Source organism: Suncus etruscus, chromosome 2, assembly GCF_024139225.1.
Source record: "Suncus etruscus isolate mSunEtr1 chromosome 2, mSunEtr1.pri.cur, whole genome shotgun sequence".
Taxonomy (NCBI): domain Eukaryota; kingdom Metazoa; phylum Chordata; class Mammalia; order Eulipotyphla; family Soricidae; genus Suncus; species Suncus etruscus.
Genome location: NC_064849.1, coordinates 17184991 through 17209115, shown reverse-complemented (window position 1 = coordinate 17209115; position 24125 = coordinate 17184991). Strand labels below are relative to the sequence as shown.

The 24125-nt window shown below is 35.7% G+C and overlaps 1 protein-coding gene and 1 non-coding gene across 2 annotated transcripts in view; one reads left to right on the top strand and one right to left on the bottom strand.

Moving 5' to 3' along the window:
- LOC126001626 (protein unc-13 homolog C-like) overlaps positions 1-24125 on the bottom strand; it is an 853998-nt gene that overhangs the window by 54984 nt on the left and 774889 nt on the right. The window lies entirely within an intron of this gene.
- On the top strand, positions 22798-22934 carry LOC126002477 (small nucleolar RNA SNORA41). The gene has a single exon (XR_007493174.1). It is a non-coding gene; the product is annotated as a small nucleolar RNA SNORA41 (small nucleolar RNA).

Genomic DNA, 24125 nt, shown 5'->3' with positions numbered 1-24125 from the left:
ATGTTGGCTTCATAAAAGCTATTTGGAAGTGTTTCTGTTTGTTCAATTTCATGAAAGAGTCTTGCCAAGATTGGCAGTAGTTCCTCTTGGAAAGTTTGATAGAATTCATTAGTGAATCCATCTGGACCTGGGCTTTTGTTTTTCGGCAGACATTTGATTACTGTTTTAATTTCATCAATGGTGATGGGGGTGTTTAGATATGCTACATCCTCTTCCTTCAACCGTGGAAGATTATAAGAGTCCAAGAATTTATCCATTTCTTCCAGGTTCTCATTTTTAGTGGCGTAGAGTTTTTCAAAGTAGTTTCTGATTACCCTTTGAATCTCTGTCATATCAGTAGTGATCTCTCCTTTTTCATTCCTGATACGAGTTATCAAGTTTCTCTCTCTCTCTTTCTTTGTTAGGTTTGCCAGTGGTCTATCAATCTTGTTTATTTTTTCAAAGAACCAACTTCTGCTTTCGTTGATCTTTCGGATTGTTTTTTGAGTTTCCACTTTGTTGATTTCTGCTCTCAGCTTTGTTATTTCCTTCTGTCTTCCTGTTCTTGGGTCCTTTTGTTGAGCATTTTCTAGTTCTATTAGCTGTGTCATTAAGCTACTCAGGTAAGCTCCTTCTTCCTTCCTGATGTGTGCTTGCAAAGCTATAAATTTTCCTCTCAGTACTGCTTTTGCTGTGTCCCATAAGTTCTGAGAGTTTGTGTCTTTATTGTCATTTGTTTCCAGGAACCTTTTTATTTCCTCCTTGATTTCATCTCGGACCCACTGGTTATTGAGCATGAGGCTGTTTAACTTCCAGGTGTTAAAGTGTTTCTTCTGAGTCCCTTTGGAGTTCACAAATAATTTCAGAGCCTTGTGGTCAGCGAAGGTAGTCTGCAAAATTTCTATCCTCTTGATCTTATGGAGGTATGTTTTATGTGCCAGCATGTAGTCTATCCTGGAGAATGTCCCATGTACATTGGAGAAGAATGTGTATCCAGGTTTCTGGGGATGGAGTGTCCTATATATATCCACTAGGCCTCTTTCTTCCATTTCTCTCCTCAGGTCTAGTATATTCTTGTTGGGTTTCAGTCTGGTTGACCTGTCCAGTGTTGACAAAGCCGTGTTTAGGTCCCCCACAATTATTGTGTTGTTGTTGATATTATTTTTCAGATTTGTCAGCAGTTGTATTAAATATTTTGCTGGCCCCTCATTCGGTGCATATATGTTTAGGAGAGTGAATTCTTCCTGCTCTACGTACCCCTTGATTAATATAAAATGTCCGTCTTTGTCCCTTACAACCTTCCTGAGTATAAAGTTTGCATTATCTGATATTAGTATGGCCACTCCAGCTTTTTTATGGGTGTTGTTTGCTTGGATAACTTTTCTCCAGCCTTTTATTTTGAGTCTATGTTTGTTCTGACTATTCAGGTGCGTTTCTTGTAGGCAGCAGAAGGTTGGATTGAGTTTTTTGATCCATTTAGCCACTCTGTGTCTCTTAACTGGTGCATTTAGTCCATTGACGTTGAGAGAAAGAATTGTCCTGGGATTTAACGCCATCTTTATTTCAAAATTTGGTGTGTCTTTTGGGTAGTCTTGTCTTAGATTAGGTCTTTCAGTTTTTCTCTTAAGACTGGTTTTGTGTCTGTGAAGTTTCTGAGCTGTTTTTTGTCTGTGAAACCATGTATTCTTCCATCAAACCGGAAAGTGAGTTTTGCTGGGTATAGTATTCTGGGTGAAGCATTCATTTCATTCAGTCTTGTCACAATATCCCACCACTGCTTTCTGGCATTGAGCGTTTCTGGTGACAGGTCTGCTGTAAATCTCAGGGAAGCTTGCTTGAACATGATTTCCCCTTTTGATCTTGCTGTTTTCAGAATTCTGTCTCTATCTGTGGGATTTGTCATTGTGACTAGGATGTGTCTTGGGGTGGTTTTTCTGGGGTCTCTTTTGGTTGGTACTCTTCGGGCATGCAGGATTTGATCACATATATTCTTTAGCTCTGGGAGTTTCTCTTTAATGATGTTCTTGACCATTGATTCTTCCTGGAAATTTTCTTCCTGGGTCTCTGGGACTCCAATGATTCTTAAGTTGTTTCTGTTGATCTTATCATAGACTTCTATTTTCGTCTGTTCCCATTCTTTGACTAATTTTTCCATTGTCTGCTCATTTGCTTTAAGTTTTTTGTCCAATCTCTCCTGCTGTATGGAATTGTTATGTATCTCATCTTCCACAGCACCAAGTCTATTCTCAGCTTCTGATACCCTGTCCCAGAGCTTATCCATTTTGTCATTCACTTCGTTTACTGAGTTTTTCAGGCCTGTTAGTTGACATGTTATTTCAGTTTGGAGTTTTGTCATTTCTGCCTTCATATTTTCTTGGTTCTTATTAGTGTTCTGTTCAACTCGATCCATGGTTTCTTGGAGTCTGTTGAGCACCTTCCATATTGCTAGTCTAAAGTCCTTATCTGAGAGGTTGATTAGTTGTTCAGTCATTATCTGGTCCTCAGAATTGTCATCTTCATTCTCTATGTCTGATGCTGGCCTGCGCTGTTTCCCCATTGTCACATTTGTATTGTGGGTTTTTCTACGTGTTGTAGTGGTATTCATTGTCTATATGATGTAGGCAGCACACTCCTCTGGCTCCTCCCTTTCTGGATGGGCTGACTTGCCTCTAAGGGAGGGGAGTCCTCCGTGGATGAAGCCTCACACTGGGTCAAATCTTAGGCCCGAGCATGTAACAGAGAAGACAGTCCAGAGAGAAATGTTTGCTTCTGTGATATAGCGCCGTTCTTAGTGTGATTTTTCCTTCTTGTTGCAATGGAGTTCTTTCCTTAGAAAGAGTGCACGGCCGCGTAGCGAAGCGGAGCGGCCGTGCTCCTCTGAGCCTCTTTTTGCCCCACTCGCAAGAGTTTCACGCAAGAGGACAGTAGACAGACATAGACAGGTCACACTCACAGTCTTTCACAGCTGAGCCCCACTGGGCCGGTGTACTTTCGCGGATTTTCCCCGCCTGGTGTCACACACAGGGAGCCAGCTTTTGCAAAGGATAGCCGGTTTTTATGCTCTGAAGTCCCTCCCTGAAAATGGCATCTGGGCGAGCGAGGTTTCTGGAGGCTCTTTTTGCCCCACTCGCAAGAGTTTCACGCAAGAGGACAGTAGACAGACATAGACAGGTCACACTCACAGTCTTTCACAGCTGAGCCCCACTGGGCCGGTGTACTTTCGCGGATTTTCCCCGCCTGGTGTCACACACAGGGAGCCAGCTTTTGCAAAGGATAGCCGGCTTTTATGCTCTGAAGTCCCTCCCTGAAAATGGCGTCTGGGCGAGCGAGGTTTCTGGAGGCTCTTTTTGCCCCACTCGCAAGAGTTTCACGCAAGAGGACAGTAGACAGACATAGACAGGTCACACTCACAGTCTTTCACAGCTGAGCCCCACTGGGCCGGTGTACTTTCGCGGATTTTCCCCGCCTGGTGTCACACACAGGGAGCCAGCTTTTGCAAAGGATAGCCGGTTTTTATGCTCTTCAATATTATCTTTACCCCCTTCTCTTGAACTTATCACCTTAAAAGAAAAAAATAATGTGTTCACATCTTCAGGGAGTGCAGGAATAGGAGGGGAAGAATTTTACTGAAATGGGAAAAGCAAGCAAAACTGGATCCAAATGGCTTCTAAGCTTGCACTCCAAGTGATCTTTCCTTCATCTTAATAAACATGAGTGACGAAAAAAAAATAACGAAAGCATAATGATCCCTAACTTCAAGTTACTACATTACATTACAATATCAAGTGTTATGAGAAAACTAGATTGCCACATACAGAGTGAAAGGAGAGAGAGAGATAAATGTCATACATAGCATTAGCCAAAATATGAATCAAGGGGCCAGAGCAATAGCACAGTGGTAGGGCATTTGCCTTGCATGTAACTGACCCAGGACAGACCTAGGTTTAATCCTCTGTGTCCCAAATGGTCCCCAGAGTCAGAAGCAGTTTCTGAGCTCATAGCCAGGAGTAACCCCTGAGCATCCCCAAGTTTGCCTCCTCCCTCAAAAAAGGATCAAAAAGATAGTACAATGGGTAAGACACTTGTCTTCCATGCAACTGACCTGGTTTGATTCCTGACACCATCTTTGGTCCCCTGAACCCTTCCAGGAGTGACACCTGAGCAAGGAGCCAGCAGTAAGCCTTCAACACTACCGATAGGCCACAAAACCAAATAACAACTAAAAAGTCAAAATAGATGAAATACTTGTAAATTAGAACTATAATACATATAATATATAACAAAGAAAGTAATAAACCTTAGGACCTCAACAGTAGGGATATACTTGAAACTGCAACTGTTTTGGCAAAAGAAACAAAAGCATAAATAAAAAATAACTACATGAAATTAAAAAAGCAAAATAAACTACCACAATCAAAGAAAAAAAGTAACAATTGTGATATTTGCAAATATATATAAAAGAAGGAATAAATATTCAAAAATACATACAAATATTCAATAAAATATACACAATGTAAAACCATAAAAGCAAGCAATACAATTTGAAAAAAGAAGACAAAAATGTTAAATATATTTCTGCAAGATGGCATTCATATTCAAAACTAAAACATAAAATTTAAAAATAAAATTTAAGGGGCCCAAGTGATAACACAGCAGGTAGGTACTTGCCTTGCACACAGTTGACCCAGGTTTAATCTCTGGCATCACATATGGTCCTCCAAACTCTCCAGGATTGATTTCTGAGTACAGATCCAGGAATAATCCCTGAGCACTGCCAGGAGTGGCCTAAAAACGTAATAAGAAAAATAATAAAATTTAAATGTAAAAAGCACAACTTTGAAGCATCCCCATTTCTTTAAAATCCCATGTTGAAATCTCAGAATAAGGACTATGGTTATTATTAATATTTATGTGGTAATTGTAATATTCATTATTTACTTGAATCATAAAACATTCCTATAAAGTCAATATCAAAGATATTACATGTAATGCGCAGTAACCTGAAATTCTAAACTATTTTGCAAGCTTAGTAGAGGACATTTGTTTAACATACATACTTGACACACATCCATTCCTTGTACTATAACATGATATCATCATCACCCATAATACTTTCCAAAACACAATCATTCTCTGCTCAGACCTTCCTTTGCTGTTGTTCAGCTATCCCATTTTGACCAAATTTGCAAACTCAACAAGTCATCCTTTCTTTTATATACCAATCATACCCCAGGACTGAAGCTTATTTTCAATTTTTCAATTGTCAATTTGGGGCCATAGAATCCAAGTCTTGCCATTAATATAACTCCCTTGCTAGTATCCAAACGTTCTTGTCTCTATTTAGTTTGGATTGGTTTGAACAATACACGTCATCTATGACAGATTACATGGTTGAACACAGGAGGAGTTGAGCACCAGAGTATAAAGCAAAATAGTACATGTCTATTTTACGAGTTTTTTTCCCCAATCACCTAGGATATTAATACCTAACCAAACATCTACAGGATGAACACATATCTTAAATTCTTAATTATATGGGATAGGACTAAGATAATCATCAAAAAAAGACAATAAGATAGGTTAGGGAAGCAGTAGCCTGATTGCCAGACCATCCAGTTAAGTGTGCCTACAGAAAGTCTCATTTTTCAGTTTTTCAACAGGCAGGATTGAATTCAGGTCTCATGCGTGTAAATTATCAGCTTGACATTTGAGCCACATCCCTGACAACAACATCTCAAATTTTCAATACCAATCGCTTCCACCTCTATCTGAACATCTTAACTTCAATAGCTTCCATCTCTTTCTGCAGTCTTGCATTTACTCTTGAGTTCATTGCTACTATCTTCTTTAGCTCAGTCCTGTTAGGAATTACACCGGATCCACCAAAAATTCTATAAAACCTTTCTAACTGAACTCTAGGAACATTGGTGGAGGAAGGACGACACTGGTAGTGGAACTGATCCTGAAACATTGTACATCTAAAATCAAACTATGAATACCTTTTAGATCACAGTAGTTTAAATAAAACAGTAATAGAAATAAATTCTAACTTCATTTAATTGTTTTATAGATGGAATTTCAGCAGTATCATCATTTTGATTGTTTCAACAGCAAGTAGATTGCTCCAGTTACCCACATTGTTTTGGCTGAAGCATCTTTAATTTTTTTTGGAAGGCTTTAACAATCCTGATGTCCAAGTTACAGCTCATAAGTGAAATCAGAATCTGACATACATATCAGAAGCAGTATTTCTAAAATATCCCGAATTATTTCAAAAGCCTCAACATTTGGAGTCACTTGATGATGAAAAAGTCAATTCATAAAGTAAATAAAAATAAATAGAATGAATAAGAAGGCCTAAATTTGGGGCCGGAGAGGTGCCTTGCAAGCGCTAGCCAAGGAAGGACCACGGTTCGATCCCCCGGCGTCCCATATGGTCCCCCTAAGCCAGGGGCAATTTCTGAGCACTTAGCCAGGAATAACCCCTGAGCAACAAATGGGTGTGCCCCCCGCAAAAAGAATCCCTAAATTTAAACTCTTGCATCTTTATTTCTGACTAACAATGGACAAGAAAATAAGACATTGCATGTCTCTGTTTCTTTTTCCTATATAATAAAGATAAGTATTGGTTCTAACAAGTAATACACACAATCATCACGTCAATCATCATAAACATATTTTCTTCTAAACCATCTTCTGTATTTCCAGTTTGGGCTCTGTATAACACTTGGTCAATAGCCATGCTTCTTCTCTAGGTCATGTGTTCAAGGTTCATTTCACTATTTTAAATCAAAGATTTCTCTTATCTTCTCAGGACTCGCCTATTTAATAAATAAAATAATTTACCTATGAGTATATGTAATATAGATAATTTATCTTTGAGTATTAGCTATACTGACCATTACAAGCCTCAACATTACTTAAGCTCATGAATAATTCTACAAATATCTGAGAACAGATAGATATATCACCTTTGCAACATGAATCTTTTGCTCTTTACAGTCAACTTTTTTGTGTGTGGTTTTGTGCTTGCTGTTTATTTACTAAGTTTTAGCGATAAATATGCCTTAAACAAAGATAAATTTCTATGGCCTATTAGTCTCTAGCTCTACTGGCACCCAGCCAGTACATAAATTGGCAGCAAAAGTATTTGAGTTCAACTCAGTAAAAAATATTTTGTGTGAATACTATTTGCACATAAAAGTAATTAACTGAAGACCATAACATATTTTAGTGTTATATTTTGGGTTGCTTTTTCCTAACATTTGGTAGGAAAAAGGGTCACTAACCTTTTGTCAGCAGACAAAACACTAGCTCTCCACTTGCTAGGTAATGCTAAGTGCCTAACCTCTAAATCACAATCTGTGGTGTTAGAAACCAATGAAGAGTAGTGTAACCAGATAATGTATCCTTCACACTAGGATCCCTTTGAAAATATAAAAGTCTCATTAAATTAATTTATGGGTTTGAGTTAATCTATATTCAATAAGGTATGTTATTGGTAATCTTGAATTTTTTGTCAACTTACAACCTACATAGTGGGCAACCCAAAATGGTCTGAGTTATATATATATCATTGTATTAAGTTCCATAAAACTATAACAAGTAAGAAATATGTGAAATTAGTGTACAATGTTAAAATGAATAAAACTAGAATTCACTTTTTCCAGTTTGATTTTGTTGTTGCTGTTTTCTTTTGGTTTTTGTTTTGAGACCACACCAAGTGACGCTCAGGAGTTACTCCTGGCTAAGCACTCAGAAATGGATCCTGGCTTGGAGGACCATATGGGACGCTGGGGATCAAACTACAGTTCGTCCTGGTCAGCTGGATTTCAAGGCAAACACCTTACCATTGTGCCATTGCTCTGGCCCCTCCAGTTTGATTTTTATGTCTATTAGGCAGAATACATTTTAGGTTGACTGAGCTGAATCAAGATTAAGAGAAAAAATAGATATTTTCAAATATATTACAGATTGAAAAAAAGAACATTAAAAAAAGCTCAATTGAAAGGATTGTTTACAAGATCCAGATTATGGCTCATACTTACAGTTTTATAGTTTGTAAGACAGCCTAGGAGAAAGATCTCATTTTCTAAATTTTGATCTATGATGAATATCAGAGGACAATGGTTCTTTTGATTGGTTATTTATATTATATTTATAATATAAATATTTTATTTATATTATAAATATATTAGTAAGGAACTTCCTTTGCAAATGACTTATAAAATCAACCCAAGTGCCATATTTCCAACCGCAGGTGAATGAGTCTGAATCAGGGTTGAGCATGAAATAATCCAAACCAGGCTGAGGATGAAACGTGTAGTCTGGGAATCTTCTACTTTGTTTAAAGAGTGAGCTGCCTACCAGAACTATGGTTTTTATTGAGTACAGTGACCATCTCCAGGTGGGGCAGTAAGAACAGAGTTAAGATAGATAACTCAGACTATCCTGAGCCTGTTCCACGCAAGGTTACAAATCTTTGTTTTAGGTAAAACCAAGTTGTAAAAACACAGATACAAAGAAACCAGGGATAATCTTTGTTTTGGATAAAAACAAGGTATAATCTAACAACTACCCCTTTTTTGTTCAAAAAATTGAGAGGGGTACTTGAGTCATGGTTTACTGTTTTCTGCAAGAAGCAGAAATTCCAGATCAGAACTTATAAAAAGTGGTTGTTATTTTGCATAGGCACAGTAGAAGTTGGCTGTAATAGCATCTGAGGATCCAGGGCTGAGGTTCCTGTTCTGGTGCCATCTGTTAGAATTATGCCTCAGAGTCCAAACCAGGACACTGGAGAGACACAGGTCCGGAAGCAAAACGTTGATGCAGGAAATAATCAATACATACATACTAAAGAGGAGAAACATGTTCAGGAATTCCAACACATAAGCCTTCAGCTCCTAAGAAGCAGAAAGCTCAGTGAGAAGTTCAAAAAGGCAAGAGAGCATTTTCCTGCAGCCCAGAGTATTTATTAGAAAGGAACAGACCACATCCAAAAGTAGGAGAACTAATACTAAGTAGGGAATGGACTAGGGAATGGACCCAGTAATCAAATCAACAGACCACACCCTAGGGTGGAGAATAAATATTGAGTAGGTGGGACCCAGTAATATCAATACCAGATCACACTCTAAGGTGGAGAACAAATTCTGAGTAGGGTAGGACTCTAATCCAACAATGAACTCAAATTTAATCCCTGATGCCCAAGATAGTCCCCCCAAGTCTTTCAGGAGTGCTCCTTGAGTAGAGTCAGGATAAAATCTTGAGTACAATGAGATGTGTCACTAAAACAAACAATAAAAGCAAATACCAAACAAAAATTTTTGATAAAGGAAGAGCTAAATAGGTGAGAGGGTTATGTTGATTAATAAATTGCCTTCATTTTACCTGGCTTCCTAAAAGATTCTTTGAACATAAAAGAACCTAAACACAACAAAATGTTGTAGACTAACCTAATGCTAATCACTAAAGAAATATTTCCACTAAAAGAAAATATTGCCTATTACGAGTTCCATATTTTAGGCTCCAAATCCAGAATCAGATGTGATTCTTCCAATCCATCTCCAGTCTTACAGAAACATCATATAGCATCCATCCACAGTTTATAAATGTAAATGCATGCAAGAAATAGGCATAGTAACTAGGATCTAAAATTTACAAAAGCTGAAAGTTTAATTTGAAACTCAATCATTATCTTCTATTGACAAAAATGAAAAATTGCTATAAAATGAGGGATTGCAAATTTACACCAGAAAATGTTACTACACATAAAACCATATTGAGACATAATTTTTATTATTAGTAATTATTATTAATACTGTCTAAATAGGAAACAGAAAAATAATAAATAAAATAACAGTTGATTCAAGAATAAAAGAGTTTCTGGGAAAATTACTTGACATCTAAACATCTCAATTCCTTATATATAAAAATAGAAATAGAAATATTTTGCATACCTGGCTACTATAAAAACAGACACTCAAGTTTTTAATCTGTGCTATATAGTAATCTGTCAATATTATATCATCTTTGAGCATCCCTTTAAAAAAAAACTTTTAGGCCTAAGACGTTTCCAAAAAGGTGACTTTCAATTGCCTAAATAATATTCATGTAGATTTTCCCCCAATATAAACGGATACACTATACTGAGGTAAGAAAACCAACAGTGATTTTCCATACACATTCTGTGTATTGACATTTACATCCTTTTGCCTGCTTGTGTTTTTGACATTGAGGATAGTGATTCCAAAAATATAAAAGAAACAAAAATAGACAGTGGAATGTTTAAGGTCAAATACAATTTTAGTTAAAAGAATTTATCATAAGCTACTTTTTTCACACAAGAAAATTGGGCTTTTGAATTTTAGTATAGCACCTAACATTTCATAAAGTCTTTGTTAAATATGTATTAAATTTTGTTGTATGTAAAGTATTTGGAGGACAAATTTAAGATGAAATATCTCAAGCCCTTCTGATTCATTATGGCTAACACACAGATCCAGGAATCTATATTTTTCAATAAATCCCTTAGGTTGTCCTGGTATAATGATTTGATAAAAATCTCTTTGGTGTCCAGGATTCTTTGCTTAGGATTTGGCTTAGAGTTCTGAAGTGTTCGCAGTCATTTAACCATAAAATATGTAACCATAGAATAGTAATGAAAATCTACACAGAATGCTATGGGTAAAATAACTACTTTAGATCATAATTATATAAATGTTTAAAAGTTATTTGACAAAAATAATTCAAAAAACTTGATAATATCTTTCTTATTTCTCACTTAAAATAAGAGTCAAATAAGCAGAACGCAAAACCAAAAGCCATCTGAATAGATTTCTTGGAATACCTCAATTGAATACTTCTATATTTTAAACATATGCAATCTTCTTTTCAAAAAGTAGAATGTCATATGAAATTTATAACTTTAAGTGGCTAACTAAATAGTAGCAGGCAAATTACCTTAATAAAATACTTCACCTTTGCCAGCCAGTAAGCAAGTGCGAGAAATTTCTAATACCCAGAACACTCTTAGAGATTCTACCTTGGATTACAAAACTAAAATGATAAAGCAGGTGGTGGGGCAGGAAAGAAAGTGAGAGGTATGAAGAGGTGGACCCATTGGTGAAATAATGACTATATTGAAGAGATTTCGACACTGCTGGAGGTGAAGGTGTAGTGAACTTTTGCAATAAAACCATAAACAATACCGATATAACCATGTTACCCTAACTATAATGAAAAATTTAAAGTCATAAAAAGAAATTCTTTTACATGCTGGTTTGCAACTAGTCTTAACAGAGTACCATTTGTTGGGTCCCAGTCTATTACCAAAAAGTGTCAGCAATAGAAAAACAATGCTTATTCAATAAATCCACTTTTTTAGCCAAAAAATAAACTAATAAATAATAAATAAAATAAAAGATGCATTATCTTTTCACAGCAAATACACATAAATAACTCATTACACTTATTATTAACATGACATCAGTAGGATAACAACAGTTCAAGTCCCTTGAAGGAAGTCAACATTGTCTTACCCACTGCTATCTTCCCAGTATCTAGAAGAGCACATAAAATATTAAAATCTATGAATGGATTAATAGGAATTATCTTCAATGTGAAGCTCTTCAATTATCTTCTTATATGTGAAGTATAAATTCCAAGTACTTAAAGTAGAATGACTGAGACTATGATTTCATTCCTGCAGTTTCTTCTCATTCTCGTGGTTTTCACCTCAATGTAAGGCCTCCGTGTCTTATTTGCTATCAACTATGTGGGTTTCTGTCCCATTTTGTGGTCATGCCACCTCAACTTTTTGAAAGGCTGTATCTTTAGCTGCATAATTCCTACTTTTCCTTCTGGGGTCATTTTGGTTTATTCCCATCTCTTTTATTTGAGTTGGAAAATAAAAAGACTCTAAGACTACAAGGGTAAATGAAAAGTAAACAGTAAATACTTCTACCCGTCTTGAGAAATTCTATCACTTTTCTTTTTTTGTTTTGTTGTTGTTTGTTTGTTTGTTTTTATGGGATACTCTGCAGAGCTCAGAGCTTGATACTGATTCTGCACTCAGAATTACTCCTGGCAGGGTCAGGGGAGCTGATAAGATGCTGGGAATCAAACCCAGGTCAGCTGTATGCCAGGCAAATTTTTATCTGCTCTGCTAATGCCCAGGCCCCTTCTATAACTTCAGATGTTAAGTTTTTTTTTTTTAGAGTCTTTCAAATTTCCATGAACAACCAGGGCAATAACTCTAGTAGTAGATCAGGTGTTAAACAGAGGTTCTGGTAATCTGTGAGCACCACTTGATATGGTTTATAAAATAAAATATGTTAAAAACATTATTTTTAAAATTATTTTAATCATTTTAAAATTATTTTAAAATAATTTATCCACCATCAAGTCGATCCTTTTACCAATATATTGGTTTGCCTTGAAACCTAAAGAGTCAACTTCTAATACTTCATCATCCTCCTAAAACAACTATTAGGTGCAAAAATCATTATGTTACAATCATGAGACATCAAGAAAGAGTCTCACCTGTTTTTGTATGGGCACACTAAAAAAAAGGGGAAACCATAGACACAGAAACAAGATCTTATCTTCTAGGGCTAAGAACTCACTTTTTATAGCAGAAGGGTGCCTCCCATCCTGAACATGTGTCATGTGAATATAACGCAGTCCCCAGGAGATTGGACAGTGTTAGTCCAATCCCAAAACCCAGATCCCCGAAGTAGAAATGATACAGCTCCGGGGCAACATCACCAGGAACTAAGCTCCATGGGAGATTTATAACACTACTCTGGCACCAACTTTTGCCAGTTTTGATATGACAACGAAGAAAGGAAAACTTGACCTAAGACCAGGCTGTCCTATCATATCACCTAACACTAAATGGAAATCAGAAGAGATACTGTCTTTTGAACTGTGAAAAATAAGAGCACCAACAACAGATAACTGACTTTGTCAACCGTGACTGAACAGAACTTACCTTGGGACTAATAAGGAAAGCCCTACCCTAGGCTGTAGTCCAGGACACATAAAACAACAACAACAACAAGATGTCTTATTGCAGAGGTCCAACTTGGACAACAGAGACTGAGCAGAACCTTTGGATCCATAATATCCTAGGCTTCAGCTTAGGAACTGAACGAAAACAGGGAGCAAGTGTTACAAAAGACTGAACACAACAACAATGATGGATAGGAACCTCTAGAATCTAGAGACTCTATCCTAGACCCTGACCTATTACCCGCACAAATACCAAGATTTCTAGCTACAGTGGCTTGATTTTCTCACACACAACCGAGAGGAAACTTTCCTGGCATCACAAAAAAGCATTTGGGATGGGGTAATGAATACATATGGAACCAGGGGTTGATCCTATGATGGTATGCATCAAGGATGGAGAAACCCTGAATATCTTAGGCCATGGGAATTCCCTTTCTTCCCCAATGCTTACTGTGCCTATGCAAAAAAAAAAAAAAAAAGTGGGGGGAATGCCAAACCCTGCCACTCCACACCCATACTTTTTCTTGTTTTGTTTTGATTTGTTAGTTTTTTACTTTATTTTCCTTCTCTTTTTTCTTCCACTTTTCTCTTTCTTTTTCACTCTTGTGGTTATTATTTAGAGATTTATTTTTATTTTTATTTGCCGGGTCCATTTTTTCTTTTTCTTCCATTTTTCTTTTTCTTTTTCTGTCTCTCTCTTCTTTCTATTTTTGGTAGTTGTCACCAAATTTTTTTCTTCCTTTTTTCTTATCCTTTTTATCTCCAATGACGGTGGAATGGATGCTCAATCTAGAACAAGCTATAAAGTGGAGATCAGTTGCACTAGCATTCTGGGGGGTAAAGGAGGGAGATATGAGATGCATACTGGGAACAGCGGCAGAGGGAGGACAGCACTGTTAGTGGGAATGCCCCTCATTCATTGTCACTATGTACCATAAATAATGCAGTGAAAGATTTGTAATGCACTTTGGTCACAATAAAAATTTAAAAAAAATGCCATGGATCTACAGAGAGAAGATCAAAAAAACATGAAGAGTAGTACAAGCTCTTAATAGGCTTATTTATAAACAAATATCTTTGAAGAAAGATAAAGAGAAATCAATAGTTGGAGGAAGGACTTTAAGAATCAGTAAAAGGAAAGTCTTCTTCTAGGGAAAACTTATATAAAGTAATTGAGCTGTGTACTATACCAAAAAAAGGGGAATGTTGGGATTGGATATGGATAGGGAAGATACAAAACAGGTTATTACAAATGATTATTATTTTTGAGCTGAAAGCTAATGAATCAGCTTATTATCACATTTGTTCACTTATAAATGTTAATCAAATACTTCAGTGAGCCACACTATTTTATGCTTTACTAAATCAACTAAAAGAACATAGTTGCTACATTAAGAGCATATAGTTGGGGCCAAAGTGATGGCTCAAGTGGTAGGGCATCTGCCTTGCACGCACTAACCTAGGACAAACCACTGTTCGATCCCCCAGCATCCCATATGGTCCCCTAAGCCAGGAGTGATTTCTGAGCACATAGCTAGAAGTAACCCCTGAGCTTTACAAGGTGTAGCCCCAAAACCAAATAAATAAATAAATAGCATATAATCAAAACTCCTTTCTCTGATTTTCTAAATTTTAGTGAAGTCTGGTCAGTGTATATCCTGGGATGAGAGATAAAACAGTGGTAAGACCATAGCTTTGGCACACAACTGACCTGCTTTTTACCCCTAATTCCCCAGAGCACTACTAGGAGTGATCCATGAACAGAGTTGTGTGTAGCCCACCCCCTTTCCAAAAAAACAAAAACAAAACAAAACAAACAAAACAAAACAAACAAGCAAATCCAACTTGTATAATCATGAAATTTATCAGAGCCTCGATAAAAGAAATGAGAAACAATATAAAGATTGTTTTTCAATAATTGAGCAGAAGTCATTGCACATCTGAGATTAGATTTTTATACTTTAAAAAAATAAATTTTATATTCAATAAGATAGGACATGAAAATATTATATATTCTATGTGTTTGTGATAACACACTTGAACCACAATTATAACTGGCTAGAATCTAATTAAATATGAGACAAATAAAATATGTACTTCATGTTTTACTTTTTTGGCTATTTTTTTTTTTTTGGTTTTGGGGCCACACCCGGTGGTGCTCAGGGGTTACTCCTGGCTGTCTGCTCAGAAATAGCTCCTGGCAGGCACAGGGGACCATATGGGACATCGGGATTCGAACCAACCACCTTTGGTCCTGGATTGGCTGCTTGCAAGGCAAACACTGCTGTGCTATCTTGGCTATTTTAAGAGAAAAAAAATTTTTATAATTTTTATTGAGACCAATGTGAGTTATAAGTCTTTTACAGTTATATTTAATGCACATAGTGACAGTGAATTAGGGAAAATCCCACCACCAGCATTGACCTCCCTCCATCCCTGTTCCCTGTATGCTTCCCCTGTCTCTACCCTTAACCTCCCGGACTGCTAGTGTAACAAGACCCTTTTGTGTATGTATAGCTTGTTGTGGTTTGAATCTTTTTAAGAGAAAATTTATAAAGACTAAAGCCATATTTGGATGACAGACATGAAGCTATTTTATAATACAATTATTACATAAAAACGTAAATCCTTTACATAATTCAATGGAAGAATGTGTATCAAAAAAGTGCAGTTATCCTGTTACTTTAGGCTCTCTTTAAGACACACAATAAGAGTGGGCATCCCCACAACTTCTTGTACTTCCAGAAGTCCTGGCAGTAGAAACCACACTCCGCAAAAGCTGTAATATCTACCTCAGATTTTGGAATTCAAAAACAACTCTAATCTTTTTGAATATTATCATCCCAGGAGGAGCACACCAATTTAGACATCCACATGAATTCAAAGCCATGTGTTTTTAGAAACAAAACAACAGAAAATCCACTAGCAACAAATCAATTAGAGACCCTTCTAACAATGACTTACTGACCTCATTGTGAAATACATTAATTTTCACAAATTTTCTTATTGTGATACTTAATAAAATAATTTTATCACCACTTACTTGTAAATATGCTATATAAATATATTATTTTGTGCTCCTAAGGGAGTGGGCTTGGGAATTAGTTGGAATTCCATGACAGTGGTGGAGAGAATTTTACATTAATAGTGGAATTAGTCTTGAAACGTATTATGAGTAACTATAATGCATAAACTTTTAATAAAGTAAGTTCTGAAAAACAGCAACTTCAAATATCTCAACAGCACACTATAGGTAAAAGGATAAGAACAGATAATATGTACACATTAATCACAATAATGGAATACTGACTAGATTAATATCAGATAACACTAGAGACTTCAGTGCCAAGAAAATTGTTACATATAAATAGATGCATTCCATAAATATTAAAAGGCCATTCCACTAAGAAAAGTGTGTTTCTAGATGTACAAGTACCAAATACAGATAATAAAAGTATGTAAACAAGACCAGCTTATAACTAAACAATTTAATTCACAATCTATCTAGATAGAACTAGACAAAAACCTGGAGAAGAATTCAAATAACTGCATCAATCAATGCAATATATTTAACATTTTACAGAAAAGTCTTTACAATGCACAATGTACACTATACATTTATTCAAGCCATGGAGCATGTTTCAAAACTGACTATATTATGAATTTTAGAGTAAACTAACACATTTAAATGAACTGAACTCATTATAGTCTACTTTGCAACCATAACAAAGAAAACTAAAAATCGATGGTATAAAGATAAAAGAATAGTCTCCAAACACTTGCAGAGTGATAACCCCTATCTAAATAATTAGTGAATCAAATAAAAAGACTGGAAAGGGGGCAAGGGAGATAACTCAATAGAATGAGCACATGCTTTATAGGCAGGAGGTTCAGTTCAATCCCTCGCACAGCATGATCCCCTTAGCAGCATTGGGAGTGATCCCTAGCAATGAGGCAGAAATAGTCCCCTGAGTACCTCTGGATATGGCTCAAAAAACAAACGAAACGAAAATAAGCCTCAAAGGAAACTTTTAGGAAAAAACACTGAACAAAACAAAAAGCAAAAGTGGATAGAGCATATTTCCAACTAGAGGAGAATGGAGAGGAAAATGCAGAGCACTTAATGTTTTCAGTACAAAATAAATGCAAAATTAATAAATCTAATCTCTCACCTTATGTATCTAGAAAAATAAAAGTCAAAAGCACCCAAAGTTAACAGAAACAATACAAGCAGATATCAATGAAAAGAAAAACAAAAAATAGTACTTGGTCCTTGGGAATAAGATGAACAAATTTCAGCAAGATTTACAAAGAAAGAGAAAGAGAAGAAAGACACTAGGGACAGGAATAAAACAGAATAAAACACTAAAGGCTCTTAGAGTTTTTCTCTCTCTCTCTCTCTTTCTCTTTCTCGATATATATCATAAGTACAAGTTAATATAATATGAATTTTCAAATAAAAATCGAAAAAATTATAAAATTAAAAAATCAAGCTGTCATACCTCAACAAACATAGTTAATATATTATGTTTCTCAAAGGGAATCAATAAATATAAAATTGGGAACATTGGTCATGAGAGGGTTGCATTGGTGAAGGGTGGTTTACATTTGATAACTCATAACTGAAACTCAACTATGAACATTTCTGTAGCCATAGTACTTAAGAAAAGAAATTATTTAAAAAATTAAATTTAACCACAAATTTGTTATCACTAGAGAATTTTACTATTCAATTACAGGAGTAACACCAATTATACAAAATTTATGTCAAAAAATAGAAAAGAGCACATTTTTAATTCATTTAATAGCTATTATTTATACAATACTCTGTTTTCAAGTCATAGTACAAAAGAGAAAGCAAAATAAAAAGGGAAATATTTCTAAAGGATTGAAATGTAATGATTGTTTCGATACACGTACACATAGAATTCAGATATATATATAAATCATGACAAATATAGATTTATCTCCAGTATGAGGCTGATCCAATATTTAAAAATTAAGTGGCCTTGTTATAATACTAGATGTAGAGCATTGGAAATATATATAGTACAGGAGATAAAGAAATATATATAGTACAGGAGATAAAGATACATGCCTTACATGTAACTAACCAATGTTAGCTAACCAGAATCCTAAATGTTTCCATGAGCACAGCAAGAAGTTATTCCTGAGCACAGAGCCAGGACTATCTCCTGATCACTGCAGGGTGATATAAAAATATATATATATAGCTTTTAAAATTTATTTTACCACTTACCGTTAATCATTGACAAATTTGTGGAATTTCAGGAGCTTAACGCTATTTATATGTGAGTAGATGCTACCACCTCCACAATATATTTTTTTGAAAAAGGATCTCTCCCTTACGGGAGGTAAAAATGAAATGCTGTAAAGGAAAAATAAATGGCCTAAGTCATTGAAACTGGAGGTTTCGAGGAAACTAGAAATTGTTTACTGGTGAAAGAGTGATAGAAAAATGTAAATGGAGAAAAGATAGATTAAAGTTAAAGATAGAAAATTTAGTTCAAAAATGACTAAAGTTCTCATAGGAAAACAGCAGTCAACTTCTTTATGTTAACAATGTCTCTATAGTAACTGTATTGCAATGACAAAATAATGAATAAGAAAGCTCTGCCATTCATGCTCTGGAATGTTAATAGAAGATAGACTCTTAGAATTCACTCAGTACAATAGCTAAGAGTTGAAATCAACCTTTTTGCCCAACAACAAATGAAAGGATCATGAATATATGTACAGTGATGGACAGAATTTAGTGAATGAAGATGCAGTCTATAAAGAAAAAAAGTCATTGGTGGGAGTGTAGGATCTATGGTGGTGTGGCCACTAGTGAGGATTGCTACCACTAGGGTGGTGGTCATGCTTGGTAATTGCTTTAGAGAAATAGCCTAGGAGTTAAAATCCTTGCCTTGCATGGAGCTAACCTGGTTGAATTTCCTAGCATCCCAGGTACTCATGATGGAATACACTGATGAAGTGACCCTGAGTACAAAGCCAAGAGTAACCTTTGAGCACTGCCAGATGTGACACAAAGGCAAAACAAACAAAAACCCAACACTATTATAATCATGTTACATAAAATACAATAATAAAAAAATATGGACTAAAATCCCCTACCTAAAGTTGTAGGGTAGTTAGATGTATCCCTAAACAAAAGAAAGCCTTTTGCTGCTTTATAAGAGACATGTTTCATTTTTATGGTAAATACAGGATCAGATAAAAGTTTTAAAAACAATTATAAATCATATACAACCTTAAAATATTCAGGGATGGCCAGACTTGCATCAATAAAACATTGAAATTAAAGATGGTAATAAGGGACAATGATTGACAATATAAACATTATATACTGACTATGGGATCAATACATCAAAAGGATTTAACTCATCAAAATTATTAGAGAAAAATTTTGACCCAAAGAAAGACAATAATAACAACAAAAAATAAGAAGAAAATCAAAACTGATTTCTCATCACTGAGTAGATCATACAGACAGAAAATCAATAAGGAAACAATTTTAAATGAGGACTTGAAAGAGCTTGAAAGAGAAATTAATAGACATTTACAGGATGCTTTACCACTCCTTCAGAAAAATACATATTCTTCTCCAATTTACATAGGACATCATCCTATATAGACCACTTGTTGGAACATAATATGTTATGAATAGTTCATAAAATCATTAAAAAAGAAATTTTAATGTTTCTTTTCAGACCGCAATTCTATGAAAATAGAAATTAATCATAAAAGAATATTTCTAGGACAAACTCCAAATGTATAAACAAAACATACTATAGAACAATTATTAGGTCAAAGAGGAAACCACAAACATTCATTTAAAAATTACTAGAAATGATACTTTTGTGAATGATTTGTAATCCAATTTGGTCAAAATAAAGATTATTAATATAAAAACTACTAGAAATGAATGAGAATGAAGCCATGGCACACAGCAGAATCAGTAATAAAAGGAAGATATTAACAAAACAAACTGACATTAAGACATAAAAGTTCTAAACAGAAAAACAAAACATAAAAGCTCTGGGGCCGGAGACATAGCACAGCGGTAAGGCATTTGCCTTAGATGCAGAACAACGGTGGTTCGAATCCCAGCATCCCATAAGGTCCCCCCGAGCCTGCCAGGAGCGATTTCTGAGCATAGAGCCAGGAGTAACCCCTGAGGGCTGCTGGGTGTGACCCCAAAACCAAAAATAAATAAATAAATAAATAAACAAAAGCTCAAATAAATAGCCAAATATAATAAAACTTCAAATATTAAGATACTACAAAAGTAGTAACAATGAAACTCAAAGTAAGAAAAGTTAAGATAACATTGAAAACTAAAGCACAAATTAATGATTTAGAAATAAAAAATGCAAAGGTTCAATAAAATTGAGAGCTTTGTATTCAAAGGAATAAACAATATGGACAAATCAAATCCTTGGTTAGACTCATAAAGAGAAACGTTATAATAGAAACAAATTAAAGAAACAAGAGCTGAATGATATTTCCTCAAAGAAGACCTATAGATATAGTGCTGAAAAGATAGCACAGAGGTAAGATATTTTCCTTGCAGGCAGCCAACCAGAATGAACTGTGGTTCAATTCTTGGCATCCCATATGGTCCCGGAGCCTGCCAGGAGTGATTTCTGAGCACAGATCCAGGAATAACCCCTGAGCACCACTGGGTGTGCCCCCCAAATAAAACAAAAACAAACAAGAAATAAATAAATAAATAAAAAGACCTATACATAGCCAATAAGTATATAGGAAAAAACATGTTCCTCACTTCTTACCAAGTAAATGCAAATCAATGCAACGTGAGATCTCTTTATACTAATGAGAATTCCCTACAGCCTGTCATCCTTACCCAGAATAGCACCAGCAACACAGTATGACACCATACGTTTTTGTATGGGCACAGTAAAAAAAAAAGGGGAAACCATAGACACAGAAACAAGATCTTATCTTCTAGGAATAAGAACTCACTTTTTATAGCAGAAGGGTGCCTTCCATTCTGAACATGTGTCATGTGGATGTAACCAGTCCCCAGGAGATTGGTCAGTGTTAGTCCAAACTGAAACCCCAGATCCCCGACGTAGAAATGATACAGCTCCGGGCAACACCACCAAGAACTAAGCTCCATTGGGAGATTTATAACACTACTCTGGCACCAACTTCTGCCAGTTTTGATATGACAACGAGGAAAGGAAAACTTGACCTAAGACCAGGCTGTCCTATCACATCACCTAACACTAAATGGAAATCAGAAGAGATATTGTCCTTTGAACTGTGAAAAATAAGAGCACCAACAACAGAAAACTGACTTTGACAACTGTGACTGAACAGAGCCTACCTTGGGACTAATAAGGAAAACCCTACCCTAGGCTGTAGTCCAGGACACATAAAAAACAATAACAACAACAACAACAGCAACAAGATGTCTTATTGCAGAGGTCCAACTTGGACAACAGAGACTGAGCAGAATCTTTGGATCCATAATATCCTAGGCTTCGGCTTAGGGACTGAACGAAAACATGGAGCAAGTGTTACAGAAGACTGAACACCACAACAGCGATGGATAGGAACCTCTAGAACCTAGAGACTCTATCCTAGACCCTGACCTATAACCCGCGCAAATACCAAGATTTCTAGCTACAGTGGCTTGATTTTCTCACACACAACCGAGAGGAAACTTTCCTGGCATCACAAAAAAGCCTCTGGGATGGGGTAATGAGTATATATGGAGACAGGAGTTGATCCCATGATGTTATGCTTCAAGGATGGAGAAACCCTGAATATCTTAGGCCACGGGGAATTCCCTTTCTTCCCTAATGCTTATTGTGCCTATGCAAAAAAAAAAAAGTGGGGGGAATGCCAAACCCTGCCACTCCAGCACCCGTACTTTTTCTTGTTTTGTTTTGATTTGTTAGTTTTTTACCTTATTTTCCTTCTCTTTTTCTTCCACTTTTCTCTTTCTTTTTCACACTTGTGGTTATTATTTAGAGATTTATTTTTATTTTTATTTTTATCTTCAGGGTCCATTACTTTTCTTTTTTCTTCCATTTTTCTTTTTTTCTTTTCTCCTTTCTTTTTTGGTAGTTGTCACCAAATTTTTTTCTCCCCTTTTTCTTATCCTTTTTATATCCAATGACGGTGGAATGGATGCTCAATCTACAACAAACTGTAAAGTGGAGACCAGTTGCACTGGCATACTGGGGGGTAGAGGAGTGAGATGTGGGATGCATGCTGGGAATAGGGGCAGAGGGAGGACAGCACTGGTGTTGATAATGTCCCTCATTCATTGTCACTATGTACCATAAATGATGCAGTGAAAGATTTGTAATGCATTTGGTCACAATAAAAATGAAAAAAAAAAACAATCAATCAATCAATATATATGTGGGAAAATGAAAAAAATTTAAAGAAACGTGAAGAAATGATCAGTGCTATGTGAGACATAGTGAAAAAGATACTTCTTTCACTACAGGTTGGCTCATTCTGTGATATAATTTCTAAGAACAAACAGGAGACTTCCATATATTAAGCATGAAAAATTGTCAAAAAATTATAAACTCAACCATAATCAATAATTCAATTTCTAGGCATCTTTTCCAAGAACACAGAAACATTAATTTGAAAGGCTTTATCATCTTCTATATTTCATTGCAGTGCTATTTTAAATAGTCAAAACATGGAAACTATCCCAAATACCCAATAACAAATAACAAACAAAATCTATAACATTGGAAAACTACACAGCCATTTAAAAAATAAAATAAGCACTACAGTTACTAATCTGCAACTGCTCTAAAAGTGGGTGTTGCATCATTACTCTGTGGGAAAGAAATTGTCGCACAAGCCAATACCTCTTTATTCACCAAACAGAAAGTAGGCATAGATCTGTGTGACAAGCACTAAAAAAAATAAAATAAAATATTGCTTTTAACCACAACTTAGATGGAATTAGAGGACATCATATTACATAAAATAACTCAGAGAAAGGAAGGAAATGAACTGAGAATAGAACATATCCAATGAAAAACAAAGATTTTCCCTGACAATAGAAATGATCTTATCACATGGTGGGGCAGGGATGGAACAGTGCAGAGGGAATCTAAGGACAGTAGTGAAGGAGTTTTGTTTTGCTTACATTAAAATTATTTTGTTAACAAAAAGCATAAGCATTAACACTGCTGGAACTTAAGTTTCCTTAAACTAAATATAAAGATATAAATTAATTTGATCAAATTTTATTAATTTATTACTTTGACTTAGGAATGTGATTTATTGTTTAATGTTTTTAGCATTTGCAAAAGGCCAATAATAGCAGACACTTTAAAATTAAAGAAATGGGCCGAAGCAATAGCACAGTGGTAGGGCATTTGCCTTGCACTCAGCTGACCCAGGATGGACCTCGGTTTGATCCTGGCCTCCCATCTGGTTCCCCAAGCCAGGAGCAATTTATAAGTGCATAGCCAGGAGTAAGTAAGTGTCAATGGGTGTGGCTCCCAAACCAAAATAAATAAATAAATAAATAAATTTAGAGAAATGGCAGTCCCCCCAAAATGAGGCAGATAGACAAACTAGCACCAGCATTCTCTATGACAAAAAAGAGCCATTTTTACTCCAGGTGACTGTGACCCAAGGGAAAGAGATGCACCAAGACAAGAAGAGGGGTCTTCTAGCCACCCAACTGAGCCCCGCCTATATACACAGTCCCAGAAAACTGAGGCAGACAGACAGACTGGCAGCAGAGTCCCCTTAGATTAAGAAGAGCTATTTTCATTATAGGTCAGTGTTCCCTAAGAAGAACATCACCATTTTGCTTATCTCCTCAGCCACACATTTCTTCTAGTTAGTGAGTCCCTTACAAAACATATAAAACAATACTACCAATGCAAAAGTCACAATGAAAAAAGCACCACAAACCTAACCTGCTCAGGGATAGTAAAATTAAAGACACAACAAATATCAGTAACTTATAAAGCCTCTCTGATAAGGACTTTAGAGAGAATAATGTTGAGGATGTTCAAATAACTCAAAGTAACCATGAAATAGACAACCAATAAGGATAGAGAATAGAAATAATAAAAATAGAAAAGAGAGAA